The 15056-nt window shown below is 41.0% G+C and overlaps 1 protein-coding gene across 4 annotated transcripts in view; it reads left to right on the plus strand.

Moving 5' to 3' along the window:
- The first annotated feature begins 298 nt into the window (after positions 1–298).
- Positions 299–15056, plus strand: part of ARHGAP29 (Rho GTPase activating protein 29) — an 85132-nt gene continuing 70374 nt past the window's right edge. For 2 of the 4 annotated variants that reach the window (XM_043876115.1, XM_043876116.1), the window contains exon 1: positions 302–460. The gene's annotated coding sequence lies outside the window, so the exon portion shown is untranslated. Of the gene's footprint in view, positions 461–12752; positions 12907–15056 lie in introns of those variants that run through there. The other 2 variants (XM_043876113.1, XM_043876114.1) reach the window with 2 other exon arrangements.

Here is a 15056-nt window from a genome sequence, read left to right on the forward strand (position 1 = left end):
ACTTAAACAACAAGAACCTGCTCCCTACTGGAGGGTGTAAAAGGTGACTGATTCCTAAGGTTCCTCCGTCCGTCCTGCCACAAGTCGCACGGGGCTGCTAAAACGTTCTGCAGTTATTAAGGCCGCCAGCAGGCCAAAGCGCGACTGACCGTCGGAGCCCGGCGCGCCAGAGCCAGAGGCCGCCCCCACCTGCCGCCCGCGTCCGGCCCCGCCCCCTGGGCGCGCGGACCAATGAGCTGGGCCCCGGGGGGCGGGGGGCGCGAGGCCGGGGGCGGGGCGACCGGGGCCGGCGCGGTCGTGGCGGTAGCTGCAGGGGCGGCGGCGGCGACGGCGGCGGCTTGGCCGGGCGTCCGCGGGCCGTGGGGGATGGGGGCGGCGAGCTCCAGCCCTCGGCGGCGGCGGCGGCGGCCGTGAGTGTCCGGCGGGCGTCCGCGTTCGGGACGCGGGATGGAGCGCCGCGGTGAGTGTCGGGTGGCGGCGCTCGCACCAACCGTGGCGGCTGAGGCAGGGGTCTGGGGTCACCGGCGAGTTGCCGTCTAGGGTCCGGGCGGCCCAGGCGGCGGCCAAAACTGGAAGCGACTGCGGGCTGCGCTGAGGGTCGGCGGCGGCCCGGGCCGGTGTACCCAGAACTCCTGGTCCTCCGGGAGGGGTCCGAGCGGACGAGGGGCGCGGCAGGGGTAGGAGAGCGGGGAGAGCTAAAGAGGGCGTCTCAGGGACCCGCGGACCCCGGTGCCCCCACTTAGGCCACGCCGTCCCAGTATCTGGGGAGAGATTCTCGGGGCGGACTTTCCTCCCTTTCCAGGTTCCCCTGGATGTCCTGCAGCCCCTCTCCCTTTTCTAACCACGTTCGCTCATCCGCCTTTAAGCGGAATTCTGGAAGGGGCTTCTTCACCCTTCCTGCCCCGCACTCTCTCTCCCCCCCGCACCCCCCACTTTTGGTTTCCTTAATCAGGTCTTCACTTTCGTGTTCCCTACTTGGGATCTTTTTGGAAGTTTAGTGCCTTCTTCTCAAATTTTTGTCTGACAAATACGAAAGCTGAGAAAATAACTAGACGTTTCGTGTTGCCTGTCCTGTCTTATCACATTTCGCCTCACCTAGGCCCGGCTGTTTATTTATTTATTTTTTGGCGTGGGGAGCGGTAATGAAAAGTAGAAAAACACTTCAGTTCCCGTCCTACCCAAGTGCCCCGCTCCGGTGCGTCTCTGTCGCTCTTCACACTCCTCCCTCCCTCTCGCACCACTCCGACCCTTCTGTCACACCCCTGTAGATGTTCCTTCGCACGCGCACACACGCACCCGCTATCCCAGCCTGGTCCTCGGGTGAGCCCTGTGCTTTGCAGAATAGGAGTTGACAGGCGGAGGCTTGCAGCTACCAGGAGGAGAGCAGGAGAGGGTATCCCTGTGAGTTTGTTTCCCGGGCTGTCGCAGGATCCCACAACCCAAACCTTGGCCCGAGGGAAGGCCTTCCTTTGCCTTGAACAAAGTAGCCAGGGAGTCTCCTTGTCTTTGAGCCCCCTCTGACATTTCCAGGGTCCATCTCTTTTTCATCACCACTCCTTTTTAGAGAGGAGGGTGAGGTTTGTTTACCAACTACCCTCATGGATTGTTTTCTTGTTTTGTTTTTGGTCGTTGACATCCCCTATCCACCTCTAATGGTGGATCTCTTAGGGAGTGTTAGGAGGTGAAAGCTGCAACACGGTAGTGGAGCCAAAATAACCAAAGAACTATTTGTTTGACATTTACCTTTTCCTTTTCTTTTTGGGAATTAGCTTCCCCCCCCCCCCCCTTGTTCAGTTTGAGGAATGGGGGGGGGGGAGGTTGTAGTTTCCTGTTAAAGAAAAAGAATTCATAATTAAGTACCAAAGTGAATATTTAGAATGAGTAAAGAAATCGCAACAAATTATGGGTCTTGGAGATTTAAATCCCTTCAGAGATTTCTTTAGGCAGTTTGCCAGGAATGCATACTTAGAAATGCTTCCTGATTGTAGGACACTTAAGCTTCATTAGCTTTATGGTTCAAATAGCCTTAGTCTCCCGATTCTGAGAAAAAGTCTAGAGTGGATTTGAAGAGAAGTACGATAGGTCTGAATTGAAAAATTTTCAGTTCCCAAATTGGCAGGAAGTAAAACTCTGGCTCAGATGAAGAAAGCACTGTTCGTGGAATCTATGGTGGCTGGTCATTCCTGCTCTACCCACCTCCCTAAAATAGAACATCCACTAAATTATCAGCACCTCTCTTCCCAGTGGTAAAAGCCCTTGATCTAGGAATGTGTGCTGCTTCAATCACTGCTGTTGGTCTCAGTCCTTAGTACTGCGTTGAACAAAGCTCATGACCAAAAGGTTCCCTGGAAAGATTTTCATTCCTGTACCATTGGTGATTGATTCAGCATTCGCTCAGAAACTTTAGTTTGAAACCACTTTATGTTAGACAAGATCTTGTGGAAACTTTCAGTCTATTGGGTAGAAGCAGGTAATTTCAAATAAATAGGGCCCAAGGCATAAAATCTTGGGTTACCTGAGAAAAGTATGTTGAATGTCCTATGGGAAAGTAAAGGAATGACTTACTTTCAGTAGAGGAAATGAAAAGGCTTTTTGGAAGAAAGGATGTTTTTTGTGAGATTGAAGTCAATTAAGAGAATGATTTTCATAAGCACAGAAGGCCAAAGGATCCTTCTTGGCAGAATTGCTGGTTATCCTAATGCACACATACAAGGATGTCATCAGTCAGCTTCATGATTCTGCTTTGAAGTCTACTTTCTTTGTTTTTGATTTCCCACCTCATCTCCAGTATAATGATGAGCCACAACACAGAAAGATACATCCCTGTATAAAGAAACAAGAAGGAGGGTTAGCAACACTTTTGGATATGATGAGGATTTTTGTGGACGGTTTGCACTTTCTGCTTTGTCTTTATCTTTTACTTTGATAAGCAGGAGCCCTTTGATGATACTGCCTCCCTGGGATAAGGTTTTTTCTTTTTCTTAAAAAATGCTCCAGTATTTATCCTTGAGAAAGTTTCCAAATACCATAGACTTTCTTTCTAAGGAAGAAGATGGAAAATATTTTGAAAAATATTAAGGGAGAGAGAAAGTTGAATTCAGGGATTATTTCAATAGAACTTCCTGCAATTTTGTGGGCTTCCCAGGTGGCGCTAGTGGAAAAGAATGCCTACCAATGCAGGAGATGTAAGATTCGTGGGTTCCATTCCTTGGTTAGGAAGATCCCCTGGAGGAGGGAATAGCAACCTTATAATTTTACTTTTAATTTATCTAATATTCCTTGAGTACTAAAATAATAAGAGATTTTTATACACTGTGAGTGAGTTTTGACAATTGTGTACACTCATGTAATCCCCATAATCAAGATATAGAACATTTCCATTATTTCAAAAAAGTTTCACATGCAGAACTCCCCCCACTTTCTACACTACAAGCTCAGTCACCAGGCAGCCATTCCTGCTTTTTTGTTACTAAGAATTAGGTTCATCTTTTCTAGAATTTCATGTAAAAGCAATCATACAGCATATATTCTTTTGTGCGTGACGTTCATTTAGCATGATGTTTTTGAGATTCACCCATGGTTTTTTGCTATGTTATAGATATTTATTGTTGAGTAGTATTCCCTTGTAAGGCTGTTAGCATTTATCTGTTGACACTCGGATTGTTTCCAGTTTTTGACTATCATGAAAAAGGTTGCTGCATGCATTGGTGTATAGTTTTTGGATGAATGTATTTTTCATTTTGGGGAGTTATATAAGGGAGTAGAGTTGCTAGGTTTTATGGTAAATGTATGTTCATGTGTATAAGGAACTGCCAGGCTGTTTTCCACAGTGGTGCGTACCTTATATAGTACCAATGTGTGGGAGTTTTAGTTGCTGTACATTCTTCTTATCCAGATTTCACTCTAGCTGAAATTGAGAATTCCAGTAGATACTTAGTGGTATCTCATTGTGGCTTAAATTTGTGTTTCCCTGATACTAATGATGTTGAGACTATTTCACGGGCTTATTGCCCAGTTGTGTATCTTCTTTTTTGAAGTATCTGTTCAGATCTTTTACTTATTAATTCCTTGTGCTGTTTGTTTTATTATTGAGCTAAGAGTTCTTGATGTAATTTGAATACAAGTCATTTGTCATGTATTTTCTCCCCATTTGTGGGCTTAACGGTTGTCTTTCAAATAGCAGAAGCTTTAAATTTCAATGAAGTTTAGTTAACCAGTTGTTTGTTTGTTCCCTAGATTTTCTATCCAAGTTTTCTTAGAATAGAGATCCTCAAACATATTCGTAAAGGACCAGATCATAAATAGTTTAGGCTTACAGGCTACAGTACCTCAACCACTCAACTTTGCTGTTGTAGGGCAAAAGCAGCTATTGACAGTACATAAACAATTGGGCGTGGCTGTGTTCCCCCATAGCTTTTTCTTATAAAAACATGCAGTTGCCTCTTCCAGCTCCAGTATTTAAAAGGTTGATAGTTTTAGATTATGTATTTAGGTTTATGATACATGTTGAGTTAATTTTAGGGTATGCTCTGAAGTAAGGATCATTTTTTTTCTCATATGGCTATCAAGTTATTTCAGTACCATTTATTGGAAAGAACACCTTTTCCCCTTTTGAATTACTTTAGCACCTTTTGAAAATATGTAGGTCTATCTGTAGACTATTCTGTTGGTCTATTTCACGCTCTGTAATAATATCATATTGTTTTGACGACTGTAGCTCTATAGTAAATCTTAAAATCAGACATTATGAATCTTCCAAATCTGTTCTTTTTTCAAAAATTTTTTGGCTGCTTAGATTTTTTACATATTATATACATTTCAGAGTCAGCCTATGAATTTCTACAAAAACCTAGGAGAGATTTTGTTTGGGATTGCTTGAAAGGACATCACTTTGAGGAAAATGAAAGTCTGTAACAGTTTTGAGTCTTCCAGTCTATGAGCATGACATACTTACTGATCAAGTCACTTCTTTAATTTCTTGCCACTAAAGTTTTATAGTTTTAAATTTAGGATCTTAGACATATTTTGTTAAATTTATTCCTAAAAATATCTTGTTTTTTGATGTTATTATAAATGGTATTTGTTTCTAAAATGTTACTGTCCAATTGTTTGTTGCTAGTATTTAGAAATAAAATTATAATATATTGACCCTACATTCTCTGGCCTTTCTAAATTCATTTATTAGTTGCAGTAACTCATTTGTAGGTTTCTTAGAGTTTTTGAGGTATGCAAACATGTCAATTTTTAATGAAGTGTTTTACTTCTTCCTTTTCAATCTGAATATGTTTTATTTTTTTTCTCTTGTTCTCTTGTACTGGCTAAGACCTTCAGTAGCAATAGTGTGTGTTAGTCCCTCAGTCATGTCCAACCCTTTGCAACTCCGTGGACTGTAGCCTCCCACGTTCCTCTGTCCATGGAATTCTCCAGGCAAGAATATTGGAGTGGGTAGCCATTCCCATCTCCAGGGGATCTTCCTGACCCAGACATTGAACCCAGGTCTCCTGCATTGCAGACTGAGATTCTTTACCATCTGAGCCCCTAGGGAAGCTTAGTAACAATATTGATCCTAATCTTAAAGTGGAAAACATAGTCTTTCACTATTGACCAAGATGTTATCTGTAGATTTTTTGTAGATGCCTCTTAAAAGATTGAAAAAATTCCCTTCTATTCCTATTTTGCTGACTGCTTTAATCATGAAAGTTTGCAGAATTTTGTCAGATACTTTTTCTGCATCTATTAAGACAATCACATGTTTTTTTTGTCTATTGACTATTAAACTAAGCTTGATTCTTGAGACAAACCTTTCTTGGTTCTAATGTGTTATTTCTTTTAAATATTGTTGGGTTTGACTTGCTAATACTGTGTTAGGAAATTTGATCTGTAGTTTTCTTGCTATATATTTGTCTGCTTTCAGCATCAGAGTAATACTGACCTCATAAAATGAGTTGGGAGGTTTTTCCAGCTCTTCTATTTTTTGAGAGTTTCTGTAGAACTATTTTATCTAGTTCGATACATTTCATTAGTGAGGCCATCTGGGTCTGCAGTTTTCTTTGTGAGGTGTTTTAAATTATGAATCCATTTTTTTTTAGTACATATAAAGTTACCCCAGGTTTTCTATTTTGTGTGTTAGATCTGGTTATTTGTGTCTTTCAAGAAATTTTTCCATTTTATCAGAGTTGAATTTTTTGGCAAAGTTGTTTATAATAGTCTTGTTTCCCTTTTAATATCTGTAGGTTCTGTACTGATGTTGTTTATTTCACTCATGATATTAGTAATTTTGTGTTTTCTCACTTTATTTTTTGATCAGTTCAGCAAGATATATATCTATTTAATTGCTCTTTTCAAAGAACCAGCTTTTAGTTACATTGATTTTTCTGTTACCTGTCTTCCATATCACTGAATTCTTTTGTGTTCAGTTGCTCTGTTGTGTCCAACTCTTTGTGACCCTAGCTTTGACTATTCGGACCTTTGTTGGCAAAGTAATGTCTCTACTTTTTAATACGCTGTCTAGGTTTGTCATTGCTTTTCTTCCAAGAAGCAAGCATCTTTTAATTTCATGGCTGTAGTCGCCATCTACAGTGATCTTGGAGCCCAAGAAAATAAATTACTGATTTCTATTCATACCATTATTTCCTTTGTTTTACTTACTTTCTGTTCAATTTGCGCTTTGCTTTATAGCTTGAAGTAAAAGCTTAAATCATTGATTTTAGATCCTCCTTTCTTTATTATTCAAGTATTTTATTTATTTTTAAAAACCTTTTTATTTTATATTGGCATATAGCCAGTTAACAATGTTGTGATAGTTTCAGGTGGACAACAGAGAGACTCAGCCATACAAATACATGTATCCATTCTCCCTCAAACTCTCCTCCTACCTAGCCTGCCACATAACATTGAGCAGAGTTCCATGTGCTATACAGTAGGACCTTGTTGATATCCATTTTAAATATAGCAGTGTGTACATGTGGATCCCAAGCTCCCTATCTCTTCCCCCCATCCTTCCTGCTTCGCAGCCATAAGTTTGTTCTCTGTGAGTCTGATTCTGTTTTGTAAATAAGTTCAATTGTATCATTTCTTTTTAGATTCTGCATATAGGGGATGTCATAGGATAATTCTCCTCTGTCTGACTTTACTCAGTATGACAATCTCTAGATCCATCCATGTTGCTGCAGATGGACCTCCTTTCTTTTTAATAGATATCTAAAACAGTATATTTCTCTAACTACTGCTTTTACTGTGTAACTTACCCATTTTGAAATATTGTGTTTTCATTTTTATTCAGTTCAAACTATTTTCAAATTTGCCTTGTGAAAATGTGACCCATGGATTATTTTAAAATATATTTTATAATTTCCAAATATTTGGAGATTTTCCTACTGTTATTAATTCTATATTTAATTTTGTTTGGGTCAGAGAACATACACTGTATGATTTCAGGTCTCTTAAATTTATTGGGACTTGCTGTATGGTCCTATATATATCTTAGTGAATATTTTATGTGTATTTGAAAAGACTGCATATTCTGTCATTTGGGTAGAATTTTCTATAAATGTGTGTCAGGCAAGTCAAGTTGATTGATAGTATTGTTTAAATTGTCTATATCCTTACAGATTTTCTCTTATTATTCTATCAGTTAATGAGAGAGAATTATTGAAATCTTAACTATCATTGGGATTTATCTATTTTTTCTTACATTTCTGTCAAGTTTTATCTTATATATTCTGACATATATTTTTCATCTATTTTTATGAAGCTCTATTTTTATGAGCATACACTTTAAGATCATGTCTTTAGGATGAATTGACTCTTACTATTATAAAATGTTACTCTTTATCCTTGTCTGATTAAAAACTACTTCTGCTTTCTTATGATTAGTATTTACTTGGTGTATCTTTTTGTGATATTTTACTTTCAACCTACTTGTGTCTTTTGTATTTTAGGCAGTTTGTAATTGTGTGTGTGTGCTAAGTTACTTCGGTCATGTCCGACTCTTTGCGATCCTATGGGCTGCAGCCTGCCAGACTCCCCTCTGGTATTCTTCAGGCAAGAATACTGGAGTGGGTTGCCATGCGCTTCTCCAGGGGATCTTCCCCACCCAGGGATGGAAACCATGTCTCTTATGTCTCCTACATTGTCAGGCAGGTTCTTTACCACTAGTGCCACCTGGGAAGTTAGTATGTATTTGAGTCTTACTTTTTTAGAGATTGTCCAGTTGTCCAATTTGACCAGCTCTGCCTTTTTAATAGGGGTGTTTAGAGTATTTGTATTTAATGTAATTATTGATATGATTGGGGTTTAAGCCTATTATCTTGCTGTTTGTCTTTAATTTTCCTCATCTGTTCTTTGTTTCTTTTCCTTCTTGTTCTGCCTTCTTTTGGATTGACTAACTTTGAAATTCCATTTATAACTACTGTTGGCTTATTAACTGTACCTCTGAAGATTTAATATACATTTTAAATTTATTATAATATGCCTTCAAATAATAATATGCTATTTCACATATAGTGTAAGAACCTTACTTGCATTTCCCTCCTCCCTTAGTTTTTGTTATTGTGATTCTTTTTGCTATTCTACATATGTTGTAAATGCCACACAAATTGCTATTACTTTTGTCAGTTTAAAAAAAAAAAAAGAAAAGAAATTTACAAAATAAGCCTTGTGTTGAAGCTTCATTTGAGGTGAGTCTAGAATATTATTTTCTTAGGGCTGTTCTACATGTACTACTAACACATGTCCTTCTGGAATCTCTCCTTAAGTATTCCATAGGTCTCTCTGCTCTGGCTGATAAAAACTCAGAGGTCTCCTAGCCTTGTGAGAGCCCTGGAAATTGTTCAGCTACAGCTCCTTGGAAATTCTTTGTCCATCCTTGTGGGGATTCACCTTATACATATACAGCTTTGAATTCAGCAAGAAAATTAAGGAGTTGCCTATGCAAATTTCTGGAGCTCTTTCTCTGCCTACCTTATAACTCTCTGGTACTCTGTTGTACAGATTCCAGAGCTATGATTGCTCTTTCCTCAACAAGAGCACCACACTCTGTTTGGCTTCCCCCTTCTGTTCCATGGTCTAGAATGTGCCTACAGGCAGAAAGTTGGGGTGACTGTAGGGGTCACCTCATTTGTTAGTGATTCCATCTCTCCAGGATCATGGTCCTGTCCTGTTTATAGTCTGATGTCTGAAAATAATATAGTGGAAGGGCAAGTCTGATCTGTTATTCCTGCATTGATGTATTCAAAATTTTAAGACTTTTTTAAAATCTGGAAATTTTCTTTTCATCATTTTAGTGGCAATTTATTTAAGAAACTGTTGTTGCTTTATAAAATGGTGCACAGTCTAGACTTTACTGAGTGCATCCTGTGATACAATTTAACATATTCTGTTGTCTTCTATATTGCTTATAAAGTAATTGGGTCTCGAGCAGAGTTTCTCAATCTTGACACTTTTTGACCATTTGGGGCTAGGTAATTCTTTGTTAGGGGTGGAGGTAGGAGGGTTGAGAGGTGCTCTCTTGTGCAGGTAGGATGTGTAGCGACATCCTTGGCCTCTATTCACTAGATGTCAGTACGATTCCTTCCCAGCTGTGAGAACCAGAGGTGTCTACAGACACTGTAAAATGTTTTTGGAACAATGTTCTGTTATGAAAAGTAGGCTACCTAAACTACAGAATCAATTTCAGGAATATGAAGATCCCTACCCAGCAAAAATAGGAACACTCATTATAGACGTTAACACTGGAGAGAACGCGTGGAAAAGATTTGAACAGTATGCAAGTTGAAGTTTCACAGAGCAACAGAAAAGCAACATCACAGAGGATAAGAATTTCTGTTTTAGAAGGGAAAAATACTTGAGACAATAATAATGTAAAATGGTAAAAACAATTTTAAGATATTGGACTTCTCCAATAAATATACAGATAGTTTTACTTTTTCTTTTTTTAAAAACAGTTTATGATTTAATTATAAACCAAAAATTTTGGAGTTGCAGAAAGGTATTGTTTCAATAGTGTACTTTTTCACACTAGAAACTCACTTGTGTGACATAAAATTTCTTTAAACAAAATGTAAATTAGGGGGAATTCATAAAATAACCCCTTTAATTTAAAAATGAACTACCATTTTCGCTAATGTTTCCAAATACCCTGTTCCTCCTTACTAAGGAAAAGGAGTAGAAAAGATGACAGATAATGAATGTATTTTTTTAAAAGATTTAAGAGAAGGATTGGGATTGAGAGACTTCTCAAAATTTCTCTCAGATAACAATACTTTTAAGTTAATGGTCTAATATTCATTGAGGAGCCACTCTTTGTTGGTCCTGGGCACAATAGTTGGCTGTTTTGATATGGTTTAAAGGTAGATCTGGTGGGAAGGGTCTTGAGGTTAACCCAGAGCAGGTCCAGGGGGCAGACTTTCCTCTATTGAGCTCCCAGTTACCCTGCCTCTACCTTCCATGGCTTTAAAATGCTTTCCTATCTTCCCCATTGATGTCCTTCAGTTTAGTCCTCAGTGGTTTCCATAATGAGTGTCTGTGGTGCATCATTCTCTTCCAGTAGGATTTGAAGGAACATTTGATTGTTAGATGTCCCCAGCATTGTTAATACTTTCTATCTTGACACAGTTATGTTTAAAGTTTAATGGGTATGTTTTCAAAAATTAAATCTGCAAATGATAGTAGGGCCCAAGTAATTGAGGAGTCTGAGGTTCTTATATTTATCTTTTCCAGTAACAACCTAGGGGCTTAATTGGGATCACTTGCCCAGAATTGTTTGGGGATGAGAAGTGTCTTTCTCCCCTTTCTTGCTAGTGAGTAGTCCCCCTATTTCTCTTTCGCTTTTTGTCTTCCCTATTTTGTCTCCATCTTATTTTTTCTGCCTTAACTTGTCCCTGAATCTTTCTTGGTCTTCTTTCTCTCCTCTCCACAATTGTTCCTCACCCTCCCACATCTCTCATGGCTTTTTTCCTCTCCCTCCCTCCCATGTGCTCCTTTCTGTCTTTTCACACCACTGCTTCTACCTCACACATGAGGACCTTGGGCACAACATTGTCAGTTCAACTTTAATGAGGAACGCAATCCTCTTTAAGGAAGTGGTGATAATGGAGTAAGAGAGTACAAAATTATTAATATACAGGTATTTTATTTTTTAAGTCAAAAAGCATTATATTAAGTATGATCCATATTTTGAAACCATGTATTATTGTTTAGTCCTTATGTTGTGTCTGACTTTTTGTGACCCCATAAACTGTAGCCCTCCAGACTCTAGCCTTTCCCAGGCAAGAATACTGGAGTGGGTTGCCATTTCCTTCTGTATGCGGATATACAGGTATTTTAAAATAGATATAAAAGAGTGTTTGAGATTGAGTAACTTTCTATTTCTTCCCCAAACCTTTTCTTATGATTTAATTAAGGTTGCAATGCTCCAGCCCCTTTTTGGCCTGGGATCCCTGACCATCTCATTAGTTTGTTTCAGTTCAGGGCATCATCAGTTTCCATGGTGAGAGTCCATGGCACAGTGTTCTTTTTAAGTGTGGTCAGAAGGAGAGTTTCGATTTAGGGTTTCCTTAGTATCTATGGCATGTCCTTGATACTGTTGTTTTTAAAGTTTGAAGGGCTAATTTTGTGTAAGTTGAGTCTGAAAATTCCAGTGTGGAGCTAAAGTAACCAAGAAGCTGAGCATTTTCAGATTTATCTTTTATAAAGTAGCACCTGAAGGGCCAAATTTGATTTATTTCCCCAACATTGTTTTTAGTAAAAGAGTTCAAAGATATGAGAGATGTTCCTCTTCTCTTTGCCAGTGAGTATTTTCTCACTGTCTTGCTACTTCACTTGTTGGCTCTATCATGCTCACTTCCTTTTTCTGTTTCTGGAAATAGGTGGTCGCTCTTTTCTCTTTTTTTTCTCATTACCTTCTTTCTGCCCTCACTTATTTCTGTCTTCCTTGGTTTTGCCTCGTTCTCTCTCTGAGTGCAGGCCCAGTTTCCTCCTACTCTTCTTCCTCACACTCACTTGTCTTTTTCTGCATTCTCCCCCTGTGGATCATTTTTTTTTTCCTCTGTCTCCAACACTACCCATAGCCACCCTCCCCATGGGCCCTGTTTATCCATCAGTTCTTCATTTCTTTCTGAATGTTCCAGCATGAAAATAACTGATAAGGCATGTTTTCCTGAGTAGAATGATGTGGAAACCTATGTGCTTTCGGCCCCTGCTGCTTTCTTTAGTCATTCCATATTTCTCAGACAATTTTTTCTCATTCCAAGCGAGTTTGAGAGTGCAATTGAAGTAATATATAGGTCTAAGTGGAAAATAGGACCCTGTACAGAGGGTAGAGTAGTTAGTTGGTTTTGAAGAAGTTTATTTTTCTGAAAAGGAGTCAGGCTTGTGTTACACTTTTACCTGCTTTGGATCTTGTTTTTGTTTTCTTAAGAGTTGGAGAGAGAGGAACGAGGTCGTCAAAAGAAGTACCTCATAAAAAAACGTAGATTGCTCATCCAAGAAATTTCCGTTTGTCAGATGTAGTCATCAAGTGACCTATTCCTAAGGTTCCTCCGTCCGTTCTGCCGCAAGCCACACGGGGCTGCTAACACGTCCCGCAGCGCTCAGGACCGCCTGCCTGCTGCTAAGTGCAGCTGACCGACCGTCCGAGCGCCGGAGCCAGAGGCCGCCCCCACCTGCCGCCCGCGTCCGGCCCCGCCCCCCCGGGCGTGCGGGCCAATGGGCTGGGCCCCGGGGGGCGGGAGGCGCGAGGCCGGGGGCTGGGCGGCCGGGGTTGGCGCGGTCGTGGCGGTAGCTGCTGGGGCCGCTGCGGCGGCGGCTTTGGCCGGGCGTCCGCGAGCCGTGGGGGATGGGGGCGGCGGCGGCGGCCCTGAGTGTCGGGCGGTCGTCCGCGTCCGGCACGCGGGATGGAGCGCCGCGGTGAGTGTCGGGTGGCGGCGCTCGTTCCAGCTGCCGTGGCTGAGACGGGGGACTGGGGTCACCGGCGAGTTGTCGTCTACGGCCCAGGCGGCGGCGGGGTGCGCTGATGACCGGCGGCGGCGGGCCGGGTCGGTGTCCCCAGGACTCCTGGTCCTCCGGGAGGGGTCGGACGGGTCGAGGGGCGCGGCAGCGGAGGGGGAGCCGCGAGGGCACGAGCGGCGGCCCTGAGTGGATGATGAAGATAATAAAAGCAAACACCTAGCGCATCCCACGTTCGGCATACTGTTTCCTAAGTGCGCTACACATTTTAACCTCCTGAGAGTTCCACGATTATTTAATTGATTTTTCAGATGGGAAAAACTTGTCAGCTAGTAATTGGCAGTGTGACTTCAGCTCAGGCAGGTTTGCTCCAGAATCTGTGCTCTCTTTCGCTACAGAGTTGATCTGACCCCGTCCTACCCCACCTGCCCTGACAGCAAGCGGTCCTCTCTTCAGCTGGGTCTCATTCCCGATGTATTTTAGGATTTCCGTGGTTGCATTGTTCTCGTCTCTCTCTCTTGGGCTGAGTGAGGGGTTTTTCGTTCCGAGGCCGCGTAAGCCTCAATGGTCTTTCCCAATTCTAGGGCTGGACTTCCCCCCACCCCTTTTGACGGCTGAATTTTTAAGCCTGAGACGTTTCATACTGCAGCTGTAGTAATTCATGAACCTTGTGTCTCCATGTTCATCTTTCTTGACTTTCTTCCTCAAGAGGGAATTGGGCTTATAACTTTAAGGAGAGCAGGATTGTTAGTTGCTAAAGGCGGGAGCTGAGTGCACCTTCCACTTTGTCCAGGCGTCTCCAAGACGGTATCTCTTGTCCATCGCTGTCAATGCCGGCCACGCTTTTTGGTTGCTCCATTTTCCCACTCTATTTAAATCCTGGAATGGGGAACGTGGTCTTTGGCTTTGGGTAGTTTTGGCTTGTCTAGGGAGAGCCCTGCCCGTCAGGAATGCTAGACATTCTGGAGGCGTGGGAGGTTGGGCAGCTTCATCTTCTTTAAACGTGCTGAGTTCTGACTGCACAGGAATGAAGTGTATGAGTATTGCATGCCTTCCTTTAGAAATTAATTATTTGCATATTACTGATAAAAGTTTTCAACATTCCCCTCTTCTGTTTTAGTGAGGAGTGCATTTAAAAAACATAATCAAAGACCTCCAGGATGAATTTTACTGATTAAAAAAAAAATCTCTTAAGTAGATTCTTACCAATCAGAAATTGTGTTGAAATAGCAGATTTCTAAAATATATAGCAATTTTTCCTAGGGTAGAAATAGTAAGATTGAGAATTAAATACAGATATTTGAGGTTGTTTCACTTTTCAATTAGGCAGCCCGGTGCCTAAAATGAAAATACTTCTGTAAGGAGACATTTGAGGCAGAGGAACATGGGGCAAGAACATTGGATAAACGCAGTCTGCTGAAGTCTTGGAAAAAACACATTCCAGGGTACCAGAAGTTAGTATTCACATTTCTGATGCACATATTACTTAGAGTTTAGAACATACAGATAAAATAGTTTTGCACAGTAGTTTTCTCTTTGCTACACAGTTCTCTGTGAAGTGGATGACTTTATATTGATGACTTGGAGTTGGAAGAGATGCAAGAGACTTAGAAGAGTTTCACAAATATTTTGCTCAACAATCTGTTTGCACAGTTCAAACTTCACTTGGAAGTCATTTAGTAGGCTTCTACAAAGTCAGTGAAGTTTCTGGAATTGTTTCCAGTCCTGTATTTCATGGTCACAATTTACAGATATATTGTAATGAAGTCACATGTTGTTCATTACTTATGTATGTCTACAATCTCCTGCAGTAAAGTACTGCTAATGATAATGGCTAATAGTTATTGCATCTTCTTGATGAACCAAGCGTTGTGCTAAGTGTGCTTTCCGTATTATTATCTTGTGTAATTAATTTTACGATTACAGTATCTGGTAACTACATTTTATGTTCCCACCAACTAGAGGTTCATTTTGGGACATGAGAAAGTAATGTGGATGATCTTGGATCTTGGATCTCCAAACTTTCTCATGATCATAGTTCAATTTTGTGAAAGTTTGGATTAACTTTATGTTAACATTTTTTTCAAATGTATTGTTTCCTTTTTTTAGTT

Source organism: Cervus elaphus, chromosome 20 (assembly GCF_910594005.1).
Source record: "Cervus elaphus chromosome 20, mCerEla1.1, whole genome shotgun sequence".
NCBI classification, from domain to species: domain Eukaryota; kingdom Metazoa; phylum Chordata; class Mammalia; order Artiodactyla; family Cervidae; genus Cervus; species Cervus elaphus.